The sequence below is a fragment of the Ovis aries genome, chromosome X, assembly GCF_016772045.2.
Source record: "Ovis aries strain OAR_USU_Benz2616 breed Rambouillet chromosome X, ARS-UI_Ramb_v3.0, whole genome shotgun sequence".
NCBI classification, from domain to species: domain Eukaryota; kingdom Metazoa; phylum Chordata; class Mammalia; order Artiodactyla; family Bovidae; genus Ovis; species Ovis aries.
In genome coordinates this window covers 78,378,473-78,402,729 of record NC_056080.1, presented here as the reverse complement: position 1 = coordinate 78,402,729, position 24,257 = coordinate 78,378,473, and the positions used below count along the sequence as shown (strand labels likewise).

General features: G+C 37.3%; 1 protein-coding gene across 3 annotated transcripts in view; it reads right to left on the bottom strand.

Moving 5' to 3' along the window:
- Window positions 1-24,257, bottom strand: part of DACH2 (dachshund family transcription factor 2) — a 697,738-nt gene that overhangs the window by 41,753 nt on the left and 631,728 nt on the right. The gene's annotated exons all lie outside the window — the stretch shown is intronic.

The window sequence follows — 24,257 nt, the reverse complement described above, 5'->3', positions numbered from 1 at the left end:
AGAAGCTCTATACAGTCAGCAAAAACAAGACCAGGAGCTGACTGTGGCTCAGATCATGAACTCCTTATTGCCAAATTCAGACTGAAATTGAAGAAAGCAGGGAAAACCACTAGATCATTCAGGTATGAACTAAATCAAATCCCTTATGATTATACAGTGAAAGTGAGAAATAGATTTAAGGGACTAGAATTGATAGACAGAGTGCCTGATGAACTACGGATGGACGTTCATAACATTGTACAGGAGACAGGAATCAAGACCATCCCCATGGAAAAGAAATGCAAAAAAGCAAAATGGCTGTCTGGGGAGGCCTTACAAATAGCTGTGAAAAGAAGAGAAGTGAAAAGCAAAGGAGAAAAGGAAAGATATACCCATCTGAATGCAGAGTTCCAAAAGAATAGCAAGGAGAGATAAGAAAGCCTTCCTCAGGGATCAAAGCAAAGACATAGAAGAAAACAACCAAATGGGAAAGACTACAGATCTCTTCAAGAAAATTAGAGATACCAAGGGAACGTTTCATGCAAAGATGGGCTCGATAAAGGACCAAAATGGTATGGACCTAACAGAAGCAGAAGACATTAAGAAAAGGTGGCAAGAATAAACAGAACTAAACAAAAGAGATCTTCACGACCCAGATAATCATGACGGTGTGATCACTCATCTAGAGCCAGAAATCCTGGCATGTGAAGTCAATTGGGCCTTAGAGAGCATCACTACAAACAAAGCTAGTGGAGGTGATGGAATTCCAGTTGAGCTGTTTCAAATCCTGAAAGATGATGCTGTGAAAGTGCAGCACTCAATATGCCAGTAAATTTGGAAAACTCAGCAGTGGCCACAGGACTGGAAAAAGTCAGTTTTCATCCCAATCTCAAAGAAAGGCAATGCCAAAAAATGCTCAAACTTCCACACAGCTGCACTCATCTCACATGCTAGTAAAGTAATGCTCAAAATCTCCAAACCAGGCTTCAGCAATATGTGAACCGTGAACTTCCAGATGTTCAAGCTGGTTTTAGAAAAGGCAGAGAAACCAGAGATCAAATTGCCAACATCTGCTGGGTTATGAAAAAAGCAAGAGAGTTCCAGAAAAAAAAAAAAAAAAAAAAAACAAACATCTATTTCTGCTTTATTGACTATGCCAAAACCTTTGACTGTGTGGATCACAATAAACTGTGGAAAATTCTGAAAGAGATGGGAATACAGACCACCTGACCTGCCTCTTGAGAAACCTATATGCAGGTCAGGAAGCAACAGTTAGAACTGGACATGGAACAACGGACTGGTCCCAAATAGGAAAAGGACTATGTCAAGGCCCCATATTGACACCCTGCTTATTTAACTTGTATGCAGAGTACATGATGAGAAACGCTGGGCTGGAAGAAGCACAAGCTGGAATCAAGATTGCTGGGAGAAATATCAATAACCTCAGATGTGCAGATGACACCACCCTCATGGCAGAAAGTGAAGAGGAACTAAAAAGCCTCTTGATGAAAGTGAAAGTGGAGGGTGAAAAATTTGGCTTAAAGCTCAACATTCAGAAAACTAAGATCATGGCATCTGGTCCCATCATTTCATGTGAAATAGATGGGGAAACAGTAGAAACAGTGTCAGACTATTTGGGGGGGGGGCTCCAAAATCACTGCAGATGGTGACTACAGCCATGAAATTAAAAGATACTTACTCCTTGGAAGGAAAGTTATGACCAACCTAGACAGAATATTCCAAAGCAGAGACATTACTTTGCCGGCTAAGGTCCATCTAGTCACGGCTATGGTTTTTCATGTGGTCATGTATGGATGTGAGAGTTGGACTGTGAAGAAGGCTGAGTGCCGAAGAATTGATGCTTTTGAACTGTGGTGTTGGAGAAGACTCTTGAGAGTCCCTTGGACTGCAAGGAGATCCAAGCAGTCCATTCTAAAGATCAGTCCTGCATGTTCATTGGAAGGACTGATGTTGAAGCTGAAACTTTAGTACTTTGGCCTCCTCATGCGAAGAGTTTACTCACTGGAAAAGACTCTGATACTGGGAGGGATTGGGGGCAGGAGGAGAAGGGGACGACAGAGGATGAGATGGTTGCATGGCATCACTGACTCAATGGACATGAGTTTGAGTGAACTCCGGGAGTTGGTGATGGACAGGGAGGCCTGGCATGCTGCAATTCATGGGGTCACAAAGAGTCAGACACAACTGAGCTACTGAGCTGAACAGATGTTATGGACTTCCCTGTTGGCTCAGACGGTAAAGTGTCTGCCCTAAAGTGAGGGAACCCGGGTTCGATCCCTGGGTCAGGAAGATCCCCTGGAGAAGGAAATGGCAAACCACTCCAGTACTGTTGCCTGTAAAATCCGATGCATGGCGGTTCCTGGTAGGCTACAGTCCATGGGTTGCAAAGAGTCAGACACAACTGAGTGACTTCACTTTCACAGATGTTATGATAAACTGAAATTCTGCAATTTCAAAAAATAGTTGATATACTTATCAAAACATGCCTACTGTATATTTATTGAACGAGTCTGCATATCCTAGTCCTTTGAGGACTAAAAAGAGTAATAGCATATACATACTTTTCTTTCATCTTTGAGATGTATTATTGTATTAAAGCAAATCTGACTGCTTTTTTTTAAAGTACATCTGTAGTTTCTAGAACACAGAAACAGAAAAAAGCTGAGGACTTCGAATAGAAAGAAATTTCATACAGAGAATAGAATTTGATCTAAAAACTGCAAGACAGACAAGAATTTTCAATACAATCAAACAGCACTAGAGACAAGTACAAGTCTCTGCTTCAGAAAACAAGCCCGGTTGCCTCTCTGAAAAAGGCTGCAAAGGGGAGAACAATAAATGAGTGGAAAGCTAATATGTAGGAGTCTGCATTAGAAACTGGCAAACAGGAGGCAGGTGTGGTCACAGAGGTAAAGTGGGAAGGAAGCTGATGCTTTAAAGAGATGTGTTTAGGAAAAATGGGGGAGAGGGCACTTATTTCCATCAATCAGTTGATCCTTCCAGGTGATAATGTTTCATAGCCCAGGCTTATCTGCAAAATAGCCTCAGGGTTCTGATATAACCCTGCTTTTAAATGCTTACTGGAGGTTCAGTCATCTAGCTGACTGCAGATGCTATAAAGCAGATTTTTCATTTTGCTTCCCCGCCAGGGAATGTGCAATCATTTCCATCAACCAGGGAGGAAAATTCTCTTCTCAATCTGGGACAAATCAGGAAAAAAAATTTGCTGCTCTGACCTGGCAGTCCTGCTAACTTTAAAATCACTGTTGTTGTTGTTGTTTTTCCACTTAGTTAACATATCTAAGTAGATCAGTGGAAGGTACAGGAGAACAACTTATTAATCCAGTACCTTAACATCAGTGGTTCGTAAACTTTATCATGCATTGGAATGTCCTGAAGTTCTTTAAAAAATCGTTTCCAACTCCCAAATTTTCTGATTCAGTAAGTTTAGGGTAGGGCCTAGCAAATGGAATTACTAAGTGCCTAGCTGATGTTTTATGTTCCTGGTATGGAGATCACAGTTTGAGAAACCACTGAACTATATAAAAGTCAATTTTGCTACATTTAAAGATGATTAATATTGCTTCTTATTACAATATCTTTTAAAAATACTGGCCTTCACTACTTCAAGAAGTTTAAAAATGATACCTAATTTTAAACATGTATTTTCACAGCCTCAAGAAATTGCGTAAAATTAGAGACACATCAATTAGATTGTTCTACAGACTTAGAGATTCTGAAGACCAATTTACACTGCAGTAAAAAAAAAAAAAAGAGTATATAATGAAATCTTTTTGTAACAAAGGATCAGGAAACAACAGTTTTTTTAAAAGTGAGTCTATACAGGTAAAAGCAAAATACTTTTCCAAGAATAAATTTAACATAAGCAAATGTTCAGTATGGAAAACAGCAGTTATATGGATTAATACTTGAATACTATTTCATTGTATTTGTGAAAGATAGAAGTTGGATATTTTGGTAGGATCAAGATGAAAAAATTAAAGATGAGTTAAAGTTAGAATGACACTGTCATTTGAATGACAATGACATTTTGGCAAGAACAGTCTATGTGATGGATTATAATTTGTCACCTTGTATAAATTCTGTAATGAAGAATCTGTAGATAATTATACAGGTATGACACTTATATTGACATGATCACTAAGAACACTGCAATTGTACCCACTTATGGCCTGGAAATATTTATACTTTTGATGTTACCACAGTACCAATGATATAAAATTGAAAACATTTTTTATTCATTAATTAACTCTCTCCTCTCCATTCCTCTCTGTGTGTCTCTCTCAGACATAGAAAAATGTATGCACACACGTTGAAGAGAATATATACTGATCTTTCTGTTTTAGCTAGTAAATAAAAAAACTGAGGTACTGAGACATCATATTTTTATAATAAAAAACAATTGAGTTTTTTTCTAATAGATGAGTCTTGAAGTCATAATCAAAACACTATTGTAGATCTAGCCAATTCAAAATTATGCCAATCAGTTCAGTTCAGTTCAGTTCAGTCACTCAGTCTTGTCTGGCTCTGTGATCCCATGGACTGCAGCATGCCAGGCCTCCCTGTCCATCACCAACTCCCAGAGCTTACTCAAACTCATGTCCATTGAGTTAGTGATGCCATCCAACATCTCACCCTCTGTCATCCCCTACTGTTTCTGCTTTCAATCTTTCCCAGCATCAGGGTCTTTTCCAGTGAGTTAGTTCTTTGCATCAGGTGGCCGAAGTATTAGAGTTTCATCTGCAACATCAGTCCTTCCAATGAATATTCAGGACTGATTTCCTTTAGGATTGACTGGTTTGATCTCCTTGCTGCCCAAGGGACTCTCAAGAGTTGTCTCTGACATCACAGTTCAAAAGCATCAATTCTTCAGTGCTCAGCTTTGTTTATGGTCCAGTAATTTAATTATTTTACAAAACTGAATTTTCTTTAAAACAAAATTTAATTACTAGAGCAAAACACAGCAATTTTCACATTTTAAAAAATTTTCTGTGTAATGTTGGCATTAAGATCATCAAAACTGTTGCTTCTCCTTTGGAAATCGCTGAAGTTTTATCAAAGAAGCAAGTATCCATTAATAATGCTCAGTTTAACAATCTTCACCAAATGCACAATCTTATTTTTACATAGTGTCTATTGCCACGATAGCTTATACTATCTGCTGAACAAATTATTTTAGAAAATGATTTAAATAAATGATAACAATAATAATAAAAAAATAATTCATAGGATATAGCCAAGGAAGCAAGGAGGGCTAAACATCATCAACAGAACAATTTAATATGCCATTTTCTTTCATGTTGCACATTACCTCTTCCTCAACTATGTTTTGAGTTAGGTTGTATGGCTTGTTTCAGTTTTACTCACTTCTATTTCAATATTCACATCTAACGTTGTGACTTTTATCAGAAGCATTTATTGAGTACTCAGTTGTGCCTGGTATTGTTGTGCCAATTAAAATGAGTTCACATATTTGCAAATTTAAAAGCATTGCAGTGACTTCTTTTAATAATTATATTAGAAGTCTCAATTACAAAATGTTCACAAATGTATCATTCAGGGTAACTTCAATAGTTATTCAAAGGTTAATCACCAGATACCCCACTTTCTTATTTTAATTCCTTTCTTTTCTGAAATGTATGCTTCTGCTGTTCTATTTAAAACACAACAAAGTTGCCTGAATCTGTGTCTTAGAATGTTATATCTCTTAACTTCAATGGCCTTAATTATAGAATCGGAAGAATTACCTGAGAAGTGTTTGTGCAAGGTTTAAGTGGAAAAACAAACATGGAAGCACATAGCGCTGTACATAGCATATGAAGTGAAAAAATGAAAGTGTTAGTCGCTCAGTCGTGTCCAACTTTTTGTGACCCCATGGACTGCAGCTCGCCAAGCTCTTCTGTCCATGGAATTCTTCAGGCAAGAATATTGGAGTTGATAGCCATTCCCTTCTCCAGAGGATCTTCCTGGCTATAGTCCATGGGGTCACAAAGAGTAGAAGACAACTGAGCACATGTGTGTGTGTGTATGTGTGTGTGTGTATGTCAGTCAGTCAGTCAGTTCAGTCATTCAGTCGTGTCTGACTCTTTGAGACCTCATGGACCGCAACACACCAGGCCTCCCTATCCATCACCAATTCCCAGAGTTTACTAAAACTCATGTCCATTGAGTTGGTGATGCCATCCAACCATCTCATCCTCTGTCATCCTCTTCTCCTTTTGCCTTCAATCTTACCCAGCATCAGGGTCTTTTCAAATGAGTCAGTTCTCAGCATCAGGGGGCCAAAGTATTGGAGTTTCACCTTCAGCATCAATTCTTCCAATGAATATTCAGGACTGCTTTCCTTTAGGATGGACTGGTTGGATCTCCTTGCAGGAGATGATTATATTCTTTGCAGGGAAAGATGGAGAAGCTCTATACAGTCAACAAAAACAAGACCAGTAGCTGACTGTGGCTCATATCATGAACCCCTTATTACCAAATTCAGACTTAAATTGCAGAAAGTAGGGAAAACCGCTAGACCATTCAGGTATGACATAAATCAAATCCCTTATGATTATACAGTGGAAGTGAGAAATAGATTTTAGGGCCTAGATCTGATAGATAGAGTGCCTGATGAACTATGGAATGAGGTTCGTGACATTGTACAGGAGATAGGGATCAAGACCATCCCCATGGAAAAGAAATGCAAAAAAAGCAAAATGGCTGTCTGGGGAGGCCTTACAAATAGCTGTGAAAAGAAGAGAGGTGAAAAGCAAAGGAGAAAGGGAAAGATATAAGCATATGAATGCAGAGTTCCAAAGAATAGCAAGAAGAGATAAGAAAGCCTTCTTCAGCGATCAATGCAAAGAAATAGAGGAAAACAACAGAATGGGAAATACTAGAGGTCTTGTCAAGAAAATTAGAGATACCAAGGGAACATTTCATGCAAAGATGGGCTCAATAAAGGACAGAAATGGTCTGGACCTACAGAAACAGAAGATATTAAGAAGAGGTGGCAAGAATACACAGAAGAACTGTACAAAAAAGATCTTCACAACCCAGATAACCATGATGATATGATTACTAATCTAGAGCCAGACATCTTGGAATGTGAAGTCAAGTGGGCCTTAGGAAGCATCACTACGAACAAAGCTAGTGAAGGTGATGGAAGTCCAGTGGAGCTGTATCAAATCCTGAAAGATGGTGCTGTTAAGTGTTGCACTCAATATGCCAGCAAATTTGGAAAACTCAGCAGTGGCCACAGGACTGGAAAAGGTCAGCTTTCATTCCAATCCCAAAGAAAGGCAATGCCAAAGAATGCTCAAACTACTGCACAATTGCACTCATCTCACTCACTTTACTCATTCTAGTAAAGTAATGCTCAAACTTCTCCAAACCGGGCTTCAGCAATATGTGAACCGTGAACTCCCTGATGTTCAAGCTGGTTTTAGAAAAGGCAGAGGAACCAGAGATCAAATTGCCAACATCCGCTGGATCATGGAAAAGCAAGAGAGTTCCAGAAAAACATCTATTTCTGCTTTATTGACTATGCCAAAGCCTTTGATTGTAGGATCACAATAAACTGTGGAAAATTCTGAAGGAGATGGGAATACCAGACCACCTGACTTGCCTCTTGAGAAATCTGTATGCAGGTCAGGAAGCAACAGTTAGAACTGGACATGGAACAACAGACTGATTCTAAATAGGAAAAGGAGTATGTCAAGGCTGTATATTGTCACCCTGCTTATTTAACTTATATGCAGAGTACATCATGAGAAACGCTGGACTGGAAGAAACACAAGCTGGAATCAAGATTGCTGGCAGAAATATCAATAATCTCAGATGTGCAGATGACACCACCCTTATGGCAGAAAGTGAAGAGGAACTAAAAAATCCTCTTGATGAAAGGGAAAGAGGAGAACAAAAATGTTGGCTTAAAGCTCAACATTCAGAAAACGAAGATCATGGCATCTGGTCGCATCACCTCATGGGAAATAGATGGGGAAACAGTGGAAACAGTGTCAGACTTTATTTTTGGGGGCTCCAAAATCACTCCAGATGGTGACTGCAGCCATGAAATTAAAAGACGCTTACTCCTTGGAAGAAAAGTTATGACCAACCTAAATAGTATATTCAAAGGCAGAGACATTACTTTGTCAACAAAGGTCCATCTAGTCAAGGCTATGGTTTTTCCAGTGGTCATGTATGGATGTGAGAGTTGGACTGTGAAGAAGGTTGAGTGCCGAAGAATTGATGCTTTTGAACTGTGGTGTTGGAGAAGACTCTTGAGAGTCACTTGGACTGCAAGGAGATCCAACCAGTCCATTCTGAAGAAGATCAGCCCTGGGATTTCTTTGGAAGGAATGATGCTAAAGATGAATCTCCAGTATTTTGGCCACCTCATGCGAAGAGTTGACTCATTGGAAAAGACTCTGATGCTGGTAGGGATTGGTGGTAGGAGGAGAAGGGGACGACTGAGGATGAGGTGGCTGGACGGCTTCACGGACTCGATGCACGTAAGTCTGAGTGAATTCCAGGAGATGGTGATGGACAGGGAGGCCTGGTGTGCTGAGATTCATGGGGTCGCAAAGAGTCGGACATGACCTAGCGACTGAACTGAATTTATATATATATCCTATTAAAAACACATGACATAAAAGAATTTTTTGCATGATCCAAATTACTTTAATACTATACAAACTGATTAGAACTACCCAGGTAATTTCTTAGCTCTCAACATCCAGTGACAGCTTAGGTTCCTCTGATTTTCTCCATTTTCTTTACTTATCTGATCCCAAATTTATACATACTCATAATCAATGATATTTCCAATGAGGAAAAAATACATTTTTAAACTTTACTTTGTACAAAGCCCAACAAAAAAAACAGTAATTAATATTAAGTGTAATTCTCTATACCCTTCTGTATCTATGAATGATTAAATATTATGAATTCATCCAGAGGAATCATGTAGTGAGAACAAATAAAGTAAACACTTTTCCAATAACCAAAAAGACTGCTCTAAAAATTGACATCACCTGATGGTTAGGATTGAAAGCAAATTGATTATATTCCTTCCATTCAAAGATGGAGAAACTCTTTATAGTCAGGAAAAAAAAATTAAGCTGATTGTAGCTCAGATCATCAGCTCTGTATAGCAAAATTCAGACTTATATTGAAGAAAGTAGGGAAAAATACAAGACAATTCAGGTGTGACCTAAATAAAATCCCTTATGATTACACAGTAGAGGTGACAAATAAATTCAAGGGATTAGATCTGGTAGATAGAGTGACTGAAAAACAATGTCTGGTGATTCATAGCATTATACAAGGGGCAGTAATCAAAACCATCCCAAAGAAGAAGAAATGCAAGAAGGCAAAGTGGTTGTCTGAGGAGGCTTTACAAATAGCTGAATAAAGAAGAGAAGTAAAAGGCAAGGGAGAAAGAGAAAAATATACCCAAATGAATGCAGAGTCCCATAGCATGGCTAAGAAAGATAAGAAGGCTTTCTTAAATGAACAATGCAAAGAAGTAGAGGAAAACAATAGAATGGGTAAGACTAGAGATCTCTTCAAGAAAATTGCAGATATTGAGGGAATATTTCATACAAAGATGGGCATGATAAATGACAGAAACAGTAAGGATCTAACAGAAGCAGAAGAGATTAAGAAGAGGTGGTAAAAATACACAGAAGAACTATACAAAAAAAAAGGTCTCAATGACCTGGATAACCATGATGGTGTGGTCACTCGTCTAGAGCTGGACATCCTGGAGTGTGAAGTCAAGTGGGCCTTAGGAAGCATTACTATGAACAGAGCTAGTGGAGGTGATGGAATTTCAGCTGAGTTATTTCAAATTCTAAAAGATGATGCTGTTAAAGTGCTGCATTCAATATGTCAGCAAATTTGAAAAACTCAGCAATGACACAGGACTAGAAAAGGTCACTTTTCATTCCAATCCTAAAGAAGGACAATGCCAAAGAATGGTCAGACTACCATATAATTGGGCTCATTTCACACACTAGCAAAGTCATGCTCAAAATTCTTCAAGCTAGGCTTCACCAGTATGAATTGAGAATTTGCAGATGTGCAGCCTGGGTTTTGAAGAGACAGAGGAACCAGAGATCAAATTGTCCACATTAGCTAGATCTTAGAGAAACCAAGGGAATTCCAGAAAAATAATATTCTTCTGCCTCTATGTATATAGCCAATGTATATAGCCTCATTGGCTATGGTAAAGCCTTTGACTATGTGGGTCACAACACACTGTGCTAAATTCTAAAAGAGATGGGAGTACCAGACAACTTTACCTGTCTCCTGAGAAACCTGTATGTGAGTCAAAAATCAACAATTAGAACCAGACATGAAACAACTAACTGACTGGTTCCAAATTGGGAAAGGAATATGACAAAGTATTTATTGTCACCCTACTTATTTAAGTCATATGCAGAGTGCATCATGCAAAATGCCAGACTGGAATAATAACAAGCTGTAATCAAGATAGCTGGGAGAAACAGCAACCATCTCAGATATGCAGATGATACTACTCTAATAGCCAGAAGGTGAAGAGGAAGTAAAGAGCCTCATGATGTGGGTGAAAGAGGAGAGTGAAAAAGCTGACTTGAAATTCAACATTCAAAAAATTAAGATCATGGCATCTGATACCATCACTTCATGGCAAATAGAAGAGGAAAGTGGAAGATGTGACAGAATTTCTTTTCTTGGGTTTAAAATCATGGCAGATAGTGACAGCAGCCATGAAATTAAAAGACATTTGCACATTGGAAGGAAAGTTATGACAAGCCTACACAGTATATTAAAAAGCAGAGGTGTCTCTTTGCCAACAAAGATCTGTATAGACAAAGCTATGGCTTTTTCAGTAGAAGTATGGATGTGTGTGTTGGACTGTAGAAAAAAAATAAGGTTGAGCACTGAGGAAATGATGCTTTCAAATCATGGTGCTGGAGAAGACTCTTTAGAGTCCCTTGGACTGCAAGAAGATGAAACCAGTCAATCATAAAATAAATCAGTCCTGAATATTCATTGCAAGGGCTGATGCTGAAGCTCCCATACTTTGGCCACATAGTGCCAAGAATCAACTCACTGGAAATGACCCTAATGCTGGGAAAGAATGAAGACAAAAGGAGAAGGAAGTGGTAGAAGATAAGATGGCTACATAGCATCACTGACTCAATGAACATGAATTTGAGCAAACTCCTAGAGATAGTGGAGGGCAGTGGAGTCTAGCATGCTGCAAACCATGAGGCTACAAAGAGTCAGGCAAGACCTAGTAACTGAACAACAACAGCAATCAGAGTTGAATATATCACCCAAACTTTTATACTAGATTCCAATTCTATGCTTTTATGATTCATTTATTTGGCTAAAGTGCTTTAAGTAGCAACATTATAACATTAGATTCCAATGAAATTGTATTCATTTTAGGACCATATATCAACCATTTCTGCATATGACCTGTACCTGTCTTCATATTCCTTTGGTTTACTTTAAGGAGCATGATTTTATCCCCTGGTCAGATGTGTTTATATAGTTTCCTCAGAGATTGTCAGTTTCCCAATCTGAATTGATCAGTATGGAAAATCACTTTTCTCACTCCTTCTATGTTGACTGTCATCTCCCAGCCATCATTCAGCTCCCATTTGGCATTTTTCCAGAGTTAAAAAAAAAAAACAAACATATTGTTATATAATGCTGGAAATTACTTCCTACTATTAATTGCTGACAGTGCAATCCATCCTACCTTCAGTTAAAACACCTATGTTAACAGATAATGAAATGTGCCATAGTTAGCCTGTATTTTCAAGCACAATCTACATCACAGATTCTTGGGAGAATGTTTTAATAAACCAAGTAAATATTTAATTTAATTAAACATTGTCTCTGAGAAAATCTGATTAGAAAAAAAAACTTTCAGAGAGTAAAGTCTACACAATATGCTATTCTAGCCTGGACATTAATGCATCAATATAATTATTGCTTGCAACGTCCTCTGAGCTATCTGGACACTTATAATATTTATTATTTTTCCCACTTACTAAGAAATTGAGCTCTATGGTTAGCAAAATTCTATTAAAAATACTTCATAGCTTTTTAAACTTTGCCAACCCTTCCAAACATTTAAAGTAGTAGAGGCCAAATTTTCAGGTCCCAGGTAATATTTATTATTTACTTTTATAGTGAAACAAAACATCTTATAATGATAAATTTTGTATTTCCCTGCTTAGTCTTCTTAAATAGTATATCCCATGCCATCCACTGAAGCCAGAAAGTATATGCAGGCAGTAGTAGGAGTATTACACAGATGTAAAATAACCTAATAAAACAGAGGTATAAAATTGGAACAAATTACTCAGATCTACTATAATAAAAGACAGGCCTTAAAACTGTATTACACTAGTGATACTGGCATTCCTATGGGTATGTTGCAGATACACTTTCAAAGCTATATACCTTATTCAAATGACATGGCCTTTTTGTAACACAATTTAAGTCCAAGCAGATCCAATGCTTATAGAGAATATAATGTCTAGTGAGTCATAAAGCTGGTAAACATATTTCTCCATGATAGTTTAGTACTTTGAAAAATTCAATCGCAGGGAAAAATATTTTGCTGTAAATATCTTAAAAGCCTTATAAAGGCAATGGCTTCCCATAGTACTTCTTTAAATAATTTTAAGAGCTAGAATAAATCTTATTTATTACAGTTCAAACTCTTTTTAATTTCTTTTATTTTTCTCAGACTTTGTTCATTAATTTGAACAAATTTTAAGTGCAATGCAATCTGTATGCCAATATGATAGTGAATAATCTGGCTGCCAATTTGTAACATTACAATATTTACCAAAACAAAGCCAAAAATTGCATTTTCCCTCTGCATCGTGTTTAGTGTTCATTGTTCGATGACTATAATTTACCAAAGATTGACATTTTACATATCCACTGTACTATGTATGCTTTTGTAAGGTTGACATGAGTGAAAGTAGGGAAAAATGACCTATGTATTCCTCATGGTAGTAGAATTAGAGTGTAACTTAGAAGCAAAGACAGTTGAATCCTAAATTCAGGATTTGGAAAGTTGAATTTTGCAGTATATGTTTTTATTTACAAGCTTTTTCAATAAGTTATTAAAAAATTAAGTTCTTCACTGTTACATGTTGTCCCTGTTCAGGTCTCATAAATTTCATTTCCATATTTGTGAACAGGGAATGTAAGTATATGTGTGTTTGCATATTTATGCATATATTCTCCACTACCATTCAGTGAGGAGATCAAAATGGTCTAGTAAGAGGATGTGGAACTCAGCTCTCTCCACAACCACATCACAAATACATCTCCATGTGGAAGAATTCTCACTGAAAACTGGAAACCGAGAGAAGGACAAGCAAGTTGTACAAGTTGTACAAGCAAGAAGTACAAGCAAGGTTGCAAGAAAGATACACACATAATATAGGAAGGGAAGAGAAATGAGGATCAGATTGGAACCTGTGCCCCAGGGAGGGGATGCAGAGGGAGAGGGAGATTAAGTAAGTGGATATTCTCCTTGGGGAATGAGTAGTTCAAGTCACATATTGGGCAACTGAGTCCTGGGATTTGACATAGGAAACAAGTCACATATTGGGCAACTGAGTCCTGGGATTTGACATAGGAAAGATGAGTCCCCTTGGTCACTTGGAGGACTAGTCCTGGTGGGAGTAATAGGAGGGCTGGGGGAAGCTTGAGCTCTGCTTGTGAGGAACACACACACATAAACTTGTTGCTGAAGGAGGTCAGAGGGTAGATTAAAATTGAACAGGTGGCTGACTGGTTTCCTGTAACTACACTGGCACATGCCCTAGCTTGAGGCAAGAGAGAGCGCTAGCTCTGCATCTTCATTTTGCAGATCCACACTGGAGCAAGAGCTATGCGACCAAGAAAAGAGCTCGGCTGTGGACAAAGAAGTGATTAAGACCAAAGGTAGTGTATAAGAAGGATGAGAGTAGCCATTATTGACACTTACACAGGGAATACATCAGAAGCAGCCCAACCTCTGTGGTGGAACTTACACAGCCCAAGCCCTAACACATACTGACAGCCCACACAGACACTGACTACTCTGCAGCACAGTTCCGCACAAGAGCAGAGGCAGCAGAGGCCAATGGGAAAGATTGTTTAGGAAGGACAAAGGGGGCTCAGGCCAAAAAAAGGCATCTAGTTTGGCAGGGCAGCCACTGTAGGTGCTTACCAAGGCAGTGCATCAGAAATAGCCCTGACTTGTTTGCAGCTTGACTGTTACTGGCCATGTGACATGAGATACCGCATGAGCCTCTACTGCTCCAGCACTGGTTCCCTCAGACTCAAGGGGGCTAGCACTGGGAAGAGAGAGAGCATATACTTGAGGGGAACAGAGTAAGTTCAGACCTGAACCTCAGGGCTTCTAATCCAGCAACTGGAAACTTTCCCCTAAACCTAGTAATGCACTAAATAGAAGGAAGCCCCAGCTTCATCTTCTATCAAGGCAAGAGCTGCCAGAACACCCTGGGGAAAAAACGTGACTCACATTCATATCATATCCAACTCTCCCAACAAAGCTATTGGGCACAAGCAGAAAGTATCAGGATGCTCCCACATAAGGACACACTTTAAGACGTCATCAAGCAAATATTTTACCTAACTTCACAGAGACATAAAAAGTTAAGCAAGTTGAAATGATAGATGTATTGTTTTCAACTGAAAAAACAACATTAACAAAAAACCTGAAAAATCAAATAATGAAAAAGAAATAAATAATTTTCCAGGTAAATAATCCAAGGCACTAATTATAAGCATGCTAACTGAAAATTAGGGAAAATAATTTAAATATTAGTAGGAATTTTAATAAGAAACTAGGAAATAAAAAATAACCCATCAGAAATGAAAAATAGATATTAACAGCAGACTAGCTGATATACAAGAACACATAAGTGATCTGGAAGATAAAATAATGGAAATCATCCAAAGGGAACAGCAGAAAGAAAAAAATATTAAAGTGAATATGGTATAAGAAATCTTTGAATAACAATAACTGTACCAACATTCTGGTTCCTCAGAAGGACAAGACAGAGAGAAAAGCATTGATAATATATTTGCTAAAATTAGTTAAAATTTTCCCACACCTAACGAAGGAGCTTGTGATCTGAGCCACAGTCAGCTCCTGGTCTTGTTTTTGCTGACTATAGAGCTTCTCAGTCTTCTGCTGCAAAAATTATAACCAATCTGATTTTGAACTGACCATCTGAAGATGTCCATGTGTAAAGTTATCTCTTGTGTTGTTGGAAGAGTGTATTTCCTATGACCAGTGAAATTCTCTTGGCCAAACTCTTTCCACCTTTGCCCTGCTTCATTTTGTATTCCAAGGCCAAACTTGCCTGTTACTCCAGGTACCCCTTGACTTTCTATTTTTGCATTCCAGTCCCTTATGATGAAAAGAACCTCTATTTTTGTTGTTAGTCTTAGAAGGTCTTGTAGGTCTTCAGAGAACTCTTCAACTTCATCTTCGGTATTGGTGTTTAGTCATAGACTTGGGTTACTGTGATATTGGGGGCTTCCCTCATAGCTCAGTCAGTAAAGAATCTGCCTGCAATACAGGAAACCCAGGTTTGATTCCTGGGTTGGGAAGATCGCCTAGAGAAGGAAATGGCAATCTACTCTAATATTCTTGCCTGGAGAATCTCTTGGGCAGAAGAGCCTGACAGGCTACAGTTCATGTGGTCGCAAGAGGCAGACATGACTTAGCAACTAAATCACCACAACCACCACTGTGATATAGATTGGTTTACCTTGGAAATGAACCAAGATCATTCTGTTGTTTTTGAGATTGTACCCAAGTACTGCATTTCAGACTCTTTTGTTGATTATGAGGTCTATTCCATTTCTTCTAAGTATTTTTGCCCACAGCAGTAGAAATAATGGTCATCTGAATTAAATTTGCCCTTTCCCATCCATTTTAGTCCACTGATTTCTAAAATAGTGAAGTTCACTCTTGCCATCTCCTGTTTGCCCACTTCCAATTTACCTTGATTCATAGACCTAACATTTCAGGTTCATATGCAATATTGTTTCTACAGCATCAGACTTTACTTACACCACCAGACACATCCAGTGCTGGATGTCATTTCTGCTTTGGCTCAGCCTTTTCATTCCTTCTGTAGCTATTTCTCTGCTCTTCTCCAGTAGCATATTTGACACCTACTGATCTGGGTGGGTTCATCGTTAAGTGTCATATCTTTTTGCCTTTTTATACTGCTCATGGTGTTCTCATGGCAAGAATGTTGAAGTTGTTTGCCACTCTATTCCCCAGTGGACAGAATATACTCATATTCAACCTACAAGGCCACCATATCATATAAAAATCAGACAATGATACTACAAAAATTGAAAATTATAGTCCAATATATTTAATGAAAATAGATGTAAAAATCCTCAACAAAATATTAGCAAATGGAACTCAACAATACATAAGAAGGATCAACAACCATGATCAAGTGGGATTTATTCCAGAGATGTAAGAATTATTCAACACTTGAAAATCTATCAATATAATATTACCACATTAACAAAATGGACTACACAAATCACATGATTATCTCAAAAGATGCAGAAAAAGCATTTGACAAAACTCAGCATCCATTCACAATAAAAATTCTTCTCAAGACAGGCAGAAAAGGAATATAGATTGATGTAACAAGGCCTATTTATGACAAATCCACAGTTATCATATTCAGCTGTGAAAACCTGAAATTATTTCCTCTAAAATCATACACAAGTCAAAGATGTCACTTTCTCCACTTTATTTAACAGTCTTGAAGGTCCAACCCCAGCTGTCAGCCAAGAGAAAGAAAGAAAAGGCATCTAAACTGGTAAGGAGAAATATGAAAACAGGGAATTAGTAAAAACTAGAGGAAAGTTTAAGAGTCACTATTTGCAGATGATATGCTACTATGTTAAGAAAACTCTAAAGTATCCACAAAGAAAGTGTTAGAACTGAAAAATGAATTTAGTAAATTTAACAATGCAAGATCAATATCTATTTCTTTTCTATGCACTAATAAACTGGTATCAGAAAGATAAAGCAAGAATATAATACCATTTAAAAATACACCAGATAGGAAACCGAGTGGTTGGTAACAGGGAGGTGATTAAAACACACTGTATGCCTGGTACAGTGTGCTCACCAAGCATCTGGTTGCCTGAGCTCCTCTGACCTGGGAAGGGCACAAAATGCAGGCCCAACCAAGTCTGTGCCTTTGTGGAGTACCTGAGAAGCTGAACCTGAGCAGCTTAGACAGGGGAAGTGCATGCAACCCAGGGCCCACTTTGGATAGCTGCCCTTCAGGGGAACCTGGAGCCTGAGCAGACCAGGAAAGCACATATGACATGAGTTGGGGCAAACCCAGTGTGGTCTATATACTGTGAGTACTCCCCATACATGCCAGTGATATTTGTTTGCAATGTTCCTCCCTCCGAATAGTACAATTAAACAAATGAGCCTAAATACGTGACCAGCTTCACTCCCTTGTGTCAGGGAGGAAATTAGACACTGAAGAATCTTACAAATAGAGGAAGCCAAAATAAGCAAAGAAGAGGGAGCTGATCTGGAAGTGACAGGTACAACAGATTAAAACTATGTAGTTAGCATTTACTAAGCATTGGAAGGGGCCTACAGAACTTGAGAAGAAGTATAAGCTGGAACAAGGAACTATCTGAAACCAAACTGACCCCATGCTGTGCTCAACAGCTCCAGAGAAATTCCTAGATGTATTTTTACTATTATCATTTTATTTTTTTAATTTTTAAGTTCTTTACTATCTCTTTAATTTTCATTTTTATAACATACTATTACCTTGCAGAATAAGACCACATTTTAAAGCAAATTTTGCATATATATTTTTATACCTTTTGTGATTGAATTAGTTATGTATTTTTAATATTATATTTTTGAGACTTTAACCTCTACCCTAGATTTTTAATCTTTGCTTTTTGGTATTTGCTATCAATTTCGTACCTTTAAGAATCTAGTCTTCAGTACCCATTTTTACTTAGGGATGTGATTTACTGGCTTGATTGCTCTCTCCGCTTTTGACTCTCCCTTTTCTCCCCCAGGTCACCTCTATCTCCTCCCTACCTCTTTTCTTCTCTACTGAACTCTGTGAATCACTCTGGGTGTTCTGAGTTGTGGAGAACACTTAGGGAACTGACTACTGGACAGATTGTTCTCTCCACTTTTAACTGCTCCTCTTCTCCTCATGGCCATGTCTATCTCCCTTCTCCCTCTTCTTTTCTTTATGTAATTCCGTAAACCTCTCTGGGTGTTCCAGACTGTGGAGAGCACATAGGGAATTGAATACTGGTTAAATTGCTCTATCCCTTTTTGATTTCCCCTCTTCTTCTCCTGGTCGCCTCAATCTCCCTTCTCCCTCTTCTCTTCTCCATGTAACTTTGTGAACCTCTTTGGGTGTTCCTCACTGTGGAGAATCTTTTCATCTTTAACCTAAATGATTTATCATCAGCGCTATATGGATGGAGAAGTCTTGAGACTACTATAAGAATAAACCTGAAAGCCAGAGGTAGGAGGCTTATATCCAAAACTTGAGAACACCAAAGAACTCTTAACTCTAGGGAACATTAATCAACAAGAGCTTATCCAAAAGCCTCCATACCTACATTGAAAACAAGCTCCACTCAAGAGCCAACAAGTTCCAGAGCAAGACATACCAAGCTAATTCTCCAGCAATGCAGCAACGTAGCCCTAAACATTCAAATACAGGTGGCCCAAAGTCAAACCAAACTCAGAGACACCTCAAAACTCACTACTGGACACTTGCTTGCACTCCAGAGAAATGAAATCCAGCTCCAAAAACCAGAACACCAATGGAAGCTTCCCTAACCAGGAAAACTTTACAAGCTACTCATCCAACCCCACCCACAGGGAGAAATGTCCACAATAAAGATGAAACACAAACTTCCAGCATACAGAAAGGTCAGCCCAAACACAGCAATCTAAACAAAATGTAAAGGCAGAGAAATATTCAGAAGGGAAAGGAACATGATAAATGTCCACCAAACCAAACAAAGAGGATGAGATAGGGAGTCTACCTGAAAAATAATTCAGAACAATGATAGTAAAGATGATCCAAAATCTTGAAAACAAAATGGAGTTACAGATAAATAGACTAGAGACAAGGATTGAGAAGATGTAAGAATTGTTTAAGAAGGACCTAGAAGAAATAAAAAGGAATCAATCAGTAATGAAGAATGCAATAACTGAGATCAAAAGCACTCTGGAGGGAACCAATAGTAGAATAACTGAGGAAGAAGAGAGGATAAGTTAGGTGGAAGATAGAATGATAGAAATAAATGAAGCAGAGAGGAAAAAAGAAAAAAAAGAGTTAAAAGAAATGAGGACAACCTCAGAGACTTCTGGGACAATGTTAAAAGCCCCAACATTTGAATCATAGGAGTTCCGCAAGAAGAAGACAAAAGAAAGGCCATGAGAAAATACTTGAGGAGATGATAGTTGAAAACTTCCTTAAAATGGGGAAGGAAAGAGCCATCCAAGTCCAAGAAACTTAGAGGGTCCCAAACAGGATAAACACAAGGTGAAAAACCCCAAGAAACATATTAATCAAATTAATGAAGACCAAACACAAAGAGCAAATATTAAAAGCAGCAAGGGAAAGGCAACAAATAACACACGAGGGGATCCCCATAAGGAAAACAACTCATCTTTCAAAAGAAACTCTTCAGGCCAGAAGGGAATGGCAGGACATACTTAAAGTGATGAAAAAGAAAAACCTACAACCCAGATTATTATACCCAGCAAGGATTTCATTCAAATATGAAGGAGAAACCAAAAGCTTTACAGGTAAGCCAAAGCTGAGAGAATTCAGCAGCAGCAAACCAGCTCTTCAACAAATGCCAAAGGATCTTCTCTAAACAGGAAACACAGAAAACGTGTATAAACTCAAACCCAAAACAACAAGGTAAATGGCAAAGGGATCATACTTATCAATAATTACCTTAAATGCAAATGGGTTGAATGCCCCAGCCAAAAAATAAATAAATAAATAAGACTGGCTGAATGGATACAAAAAGAAGACCCCTAAATATGCTGTCTACAAGAGACCCACCTCAAAACAAGGGACACATACAGACTGAAAGTGAAGGGCTGGAAAAAGATATTTCATGCAAATGGAGACCAAAATAAATCAGAAGTAGCAATGCTCATATCAGATAAAATAGACTTTGAAATAAAAGCCATGAAAAGAAACAAAGAAAGACACTATATAATGATCAAAGGATCAATCCAAAAAGAAGATATAACAATTATAAATATATATGCACCCAACAAAGGAGCACTGCAATATGTAAGGCAAATGCTACCAAGTGTGAAAGGGGAAATTAACTGTAACACAATAATAGTGAGAGACATTAATACCAAACTGACACCTATGGACAGATCAACTAAACAGAAAATTAATAAGCAAACACAAACTTTAAATGATGCAGTGGACCAGTTTGAACTAATTGATATGTATAGGATATTTCACCAAAAAACAATGATTTTCACCTTTTTCTCAAAAGCACAGGGAACATTTTCCAGGGTAGATCACATCCTAGGCCATAAATCTAGCCTTGATAAATTCAAAAAAATTGAAATCATTTCAAGCCTCTTTTCTGATCACAATGTGGTAAGATTAGATGTCAACTACAGGAAAAAAAACTATTAAAAATACAAACATATGGAAATTAAACAACACGTTTCTCAATAACTAACAAATCACAAAAGAAATTTTTAAAAAAGAAATCAAAATATGCACTGAAATGAATGAAAATGAACCCAAAACCTATGGGATTCAGTAAAGCAATGCTAAAGAGAAGGTTCGTAGCAATACAAGCTTACCTCAAGAAACAAGAGGAAAATTAAATAAATAATCTAACTTTACAGCTAAAACAACTAGAAAAAGAAGAAATGAAGAACCCCAGGGTTAAAAGAAGGAAAGAAATCATAAAAATCAGTGCAGAAATTAATGAAAAAAGAAAGGTTATAGCAAAAATCAACAAAACTAAAAGCAGGTGCTTTGAGAAGATAAATAAAATAGACAAACCATTAGCCAGACTCATCAAGAAAAAAGGGAGAAGAATCAAATCAATAAAATTAGAAATGAAAATGGGAAAGTCATAACAGGAAACACAGAAATACAAAGGATCATAAGAAACTACTAATAGCAGCTATATGCCAATAAAATGGACAATGTGGAAGAAATGGACAAATTCTTAGAAAAGTATAACTTTCCAAAATTGACCCAGGAAGAAATAGAAAATCTTAATAGGCCCATCACAAGCACAGAAATAAAACTGTAATCAGAAATCTTCTAACAAACAAAAGCCCAAAACCAGAAGGCTTCACAGAAGAATTCTAATAAAAATCCAGAGAAGAGCTAAAACCTATCCTACTCAACCTCTTCCATAAAATTTCAAAGGATGGATAACTTCCAAAGTCATTCTATGAGGCCACCATCACCCTAATACCAAAACCTCACAAAGATGCCACAAAAAAAGAAAACTACAGGCCAATATCACTGATGAACATAGATGCAAAAATCCTTAAGAAAATTCTAGCAAACAGAATCCAACAACATATTAAAAAGATCATATATCATGACCAAGTGGGCTTTATCCCAGGGATGCAAGGATTCCTCAATATTCACAAATCAATCAATGTGATACACCACATCAACAAATTGAAAGATAAAAACCATATGATTATCTCAATAGATGCAGAGAAAGCCTTTGACAAAATTCAACATCCATTTATGATAAAAAATCCTCGAGAAAGCAGGCACAGAAGGAACATACCTCGACATAATAAAAGCCATCGATAATAAATCAACAGCAAATAGTATCCTCAATGTTGCAAATTTGAAAGCCTTTCCCCTAAAGTCTGGAACAAGACAAGGGTACCCATTCTCACCACTGTTTAACATAGTTTTGGAAGTATTAGCCACATGAATCAGAAAATAAAAAGAAATAAATGGAATCCAGATTGGAAAAGAAGAAGTAAAACTCTCACTGTTTGCACATTACATGGTCCTCTACATAGAAAACCTTAAAGACTCCACCAGAAAATTACTAGAACTAATCAATGAATATAGTAAAGTTGCAGGATATAAAATTAACACACAGAAATCCCTTGCATTCCTCTACACTAACAATGGGAAAACAGAAAGAGAAGTTAAGGAAACAATTCCATTCACTATTGCAATGAAAATTTAAATACTTAGGAATAAATCTACCTAAAAACTAAAAACTTATATATAGAAAACTATTAAACAATGATGAAAGGAAACAAGTATGACACAAATAGATGAAGAAATATACCATGTTCATGGATTGAAAGAAACAATATAGTGAAAATGAACATGCTATCCAAAGCAAATTATAAATTCAATGCAATTCCTAACAAGACACCAACGGTATATTTTAGAGAACTAAAACAAATAATTTCACAATTTGTATGGAAATACAAAAAAACCTTGAATAGCCAAAACAATCTTTAGAAAGAAGAATGCAACTGGAGGAATCAATCTGCCTGACTTCAAAGTATGCCACAAAGCTATAATCATTAAGACAGTATGGTACTGGCACAAAGACAGAAATATAAATCAATGGAACAAAACAGAAAGCCCAGAGATAAATCCACATATCTATGGACACCTTATCCCTACAAAGGAGGGAAGAACATACAATGGAGAAACACAATCTCTTTAACAAGTAGTGATGTGAAAACTGGCCAATCACTTATAAAAGAATGAACTATAATACTTTCTAACATCATACACAAAAATAAACTCAAAATGTTTTAAAGATCTAAATGTAAGACCAGAAACTAAAACTCCTAGAGGAAAATATAGGCAAAACATTCTCTGACATAAATCACAGCAGGATCCTCTATGACCCAAATAAATAAGTGGGACCTAATTAAACTTAAAAGCTTACAACAAAGGAAATTATAAGAAACGTGAAAAGACAGTCTTCAGAATGGGAGAAACTAGTAGCAAATGAAGTGACTGACAAAGAATTAAACTTAAAAATATACAAGCAGTTCCTACAGCTCAATTCTCAAAAAAGTAAAGGCCCAATCAAAATATGGGCCCAAGAACAACAATCAGAGCAGAAAAAGAAATAAAAGGAATCCAAATTGGAAAAGAAGAAGTAAAACTCTCACTGTTTGCAGATGATATGATCGTCTACATAGAAAACCCTAAAGACTCCACCAGAAAATTACTAGAGCTAATCAATGAATATAGTAAAGTTGCAGGATATAAAATCAACACACAGAAATCCCTTGCATTCCTATACACGAATAATGAGAAAGTAGAAAAAGAAATTAAGGAAACAATTCCATTCACCATTGCAACGAAAAGAATAAAATACTTAGGAATATATCTACCTAAAGAAACTAAAGACCTGTATATAGAAAACTATAAAACACTGGTGAAAGAAATCAAAGAGGACACTAATAGATGGAGAAATATACCATGTTCATGGATCAGAAGAATCAATATAGTGAAAATGATTTACAAAGCAATTTACAAATTCAATGCAATCCCTATCAAGCTACCAGCGACATTTTTCACAGAACTAGAACAAATAATTTCACAATTTGTATGGAAATACAAAAAACCTCGAAGAGCCAAAGCAATCTTGAGAAAGCAGAATGGAACTGGAGGAATCAACTTGCCTGACTTCAGGCTCTACTACAAAGCCACAGTCATCAAGACAGTATGGTACTGGCACAAAGACAGAAATATAGATCAATGGAACAAAATAGAAAGCCCAGAGATAAATCCACACACATATGGGCACCTTATCTTTGACAAAGGAGGCAAGAATATACAATGGAGTAAAGACAATCTCTTTAACAAGTGGTGCTGGGAAAACTGGTCAATCACTTGTAAAAGAATGAAACTAGAACACTTTCTAACACCACACACGAAAATAAACTCAAAATGGATTAAAGATCTAAACATAAGACCAGAAACTATAAAACTCCTAGAGGAGAACATAGGTAAAACACTCTCTGACATAAATCACAGCAGGATCCTCTATGACCCACCTCCCAAAATTCTGGAAATAAAAGCAAAAATAAACAAATGGGATCTAATTAAAATTAAAAGCTTCTGCACAACAAAGGAAAATATAAGCAAGGTGAAAAG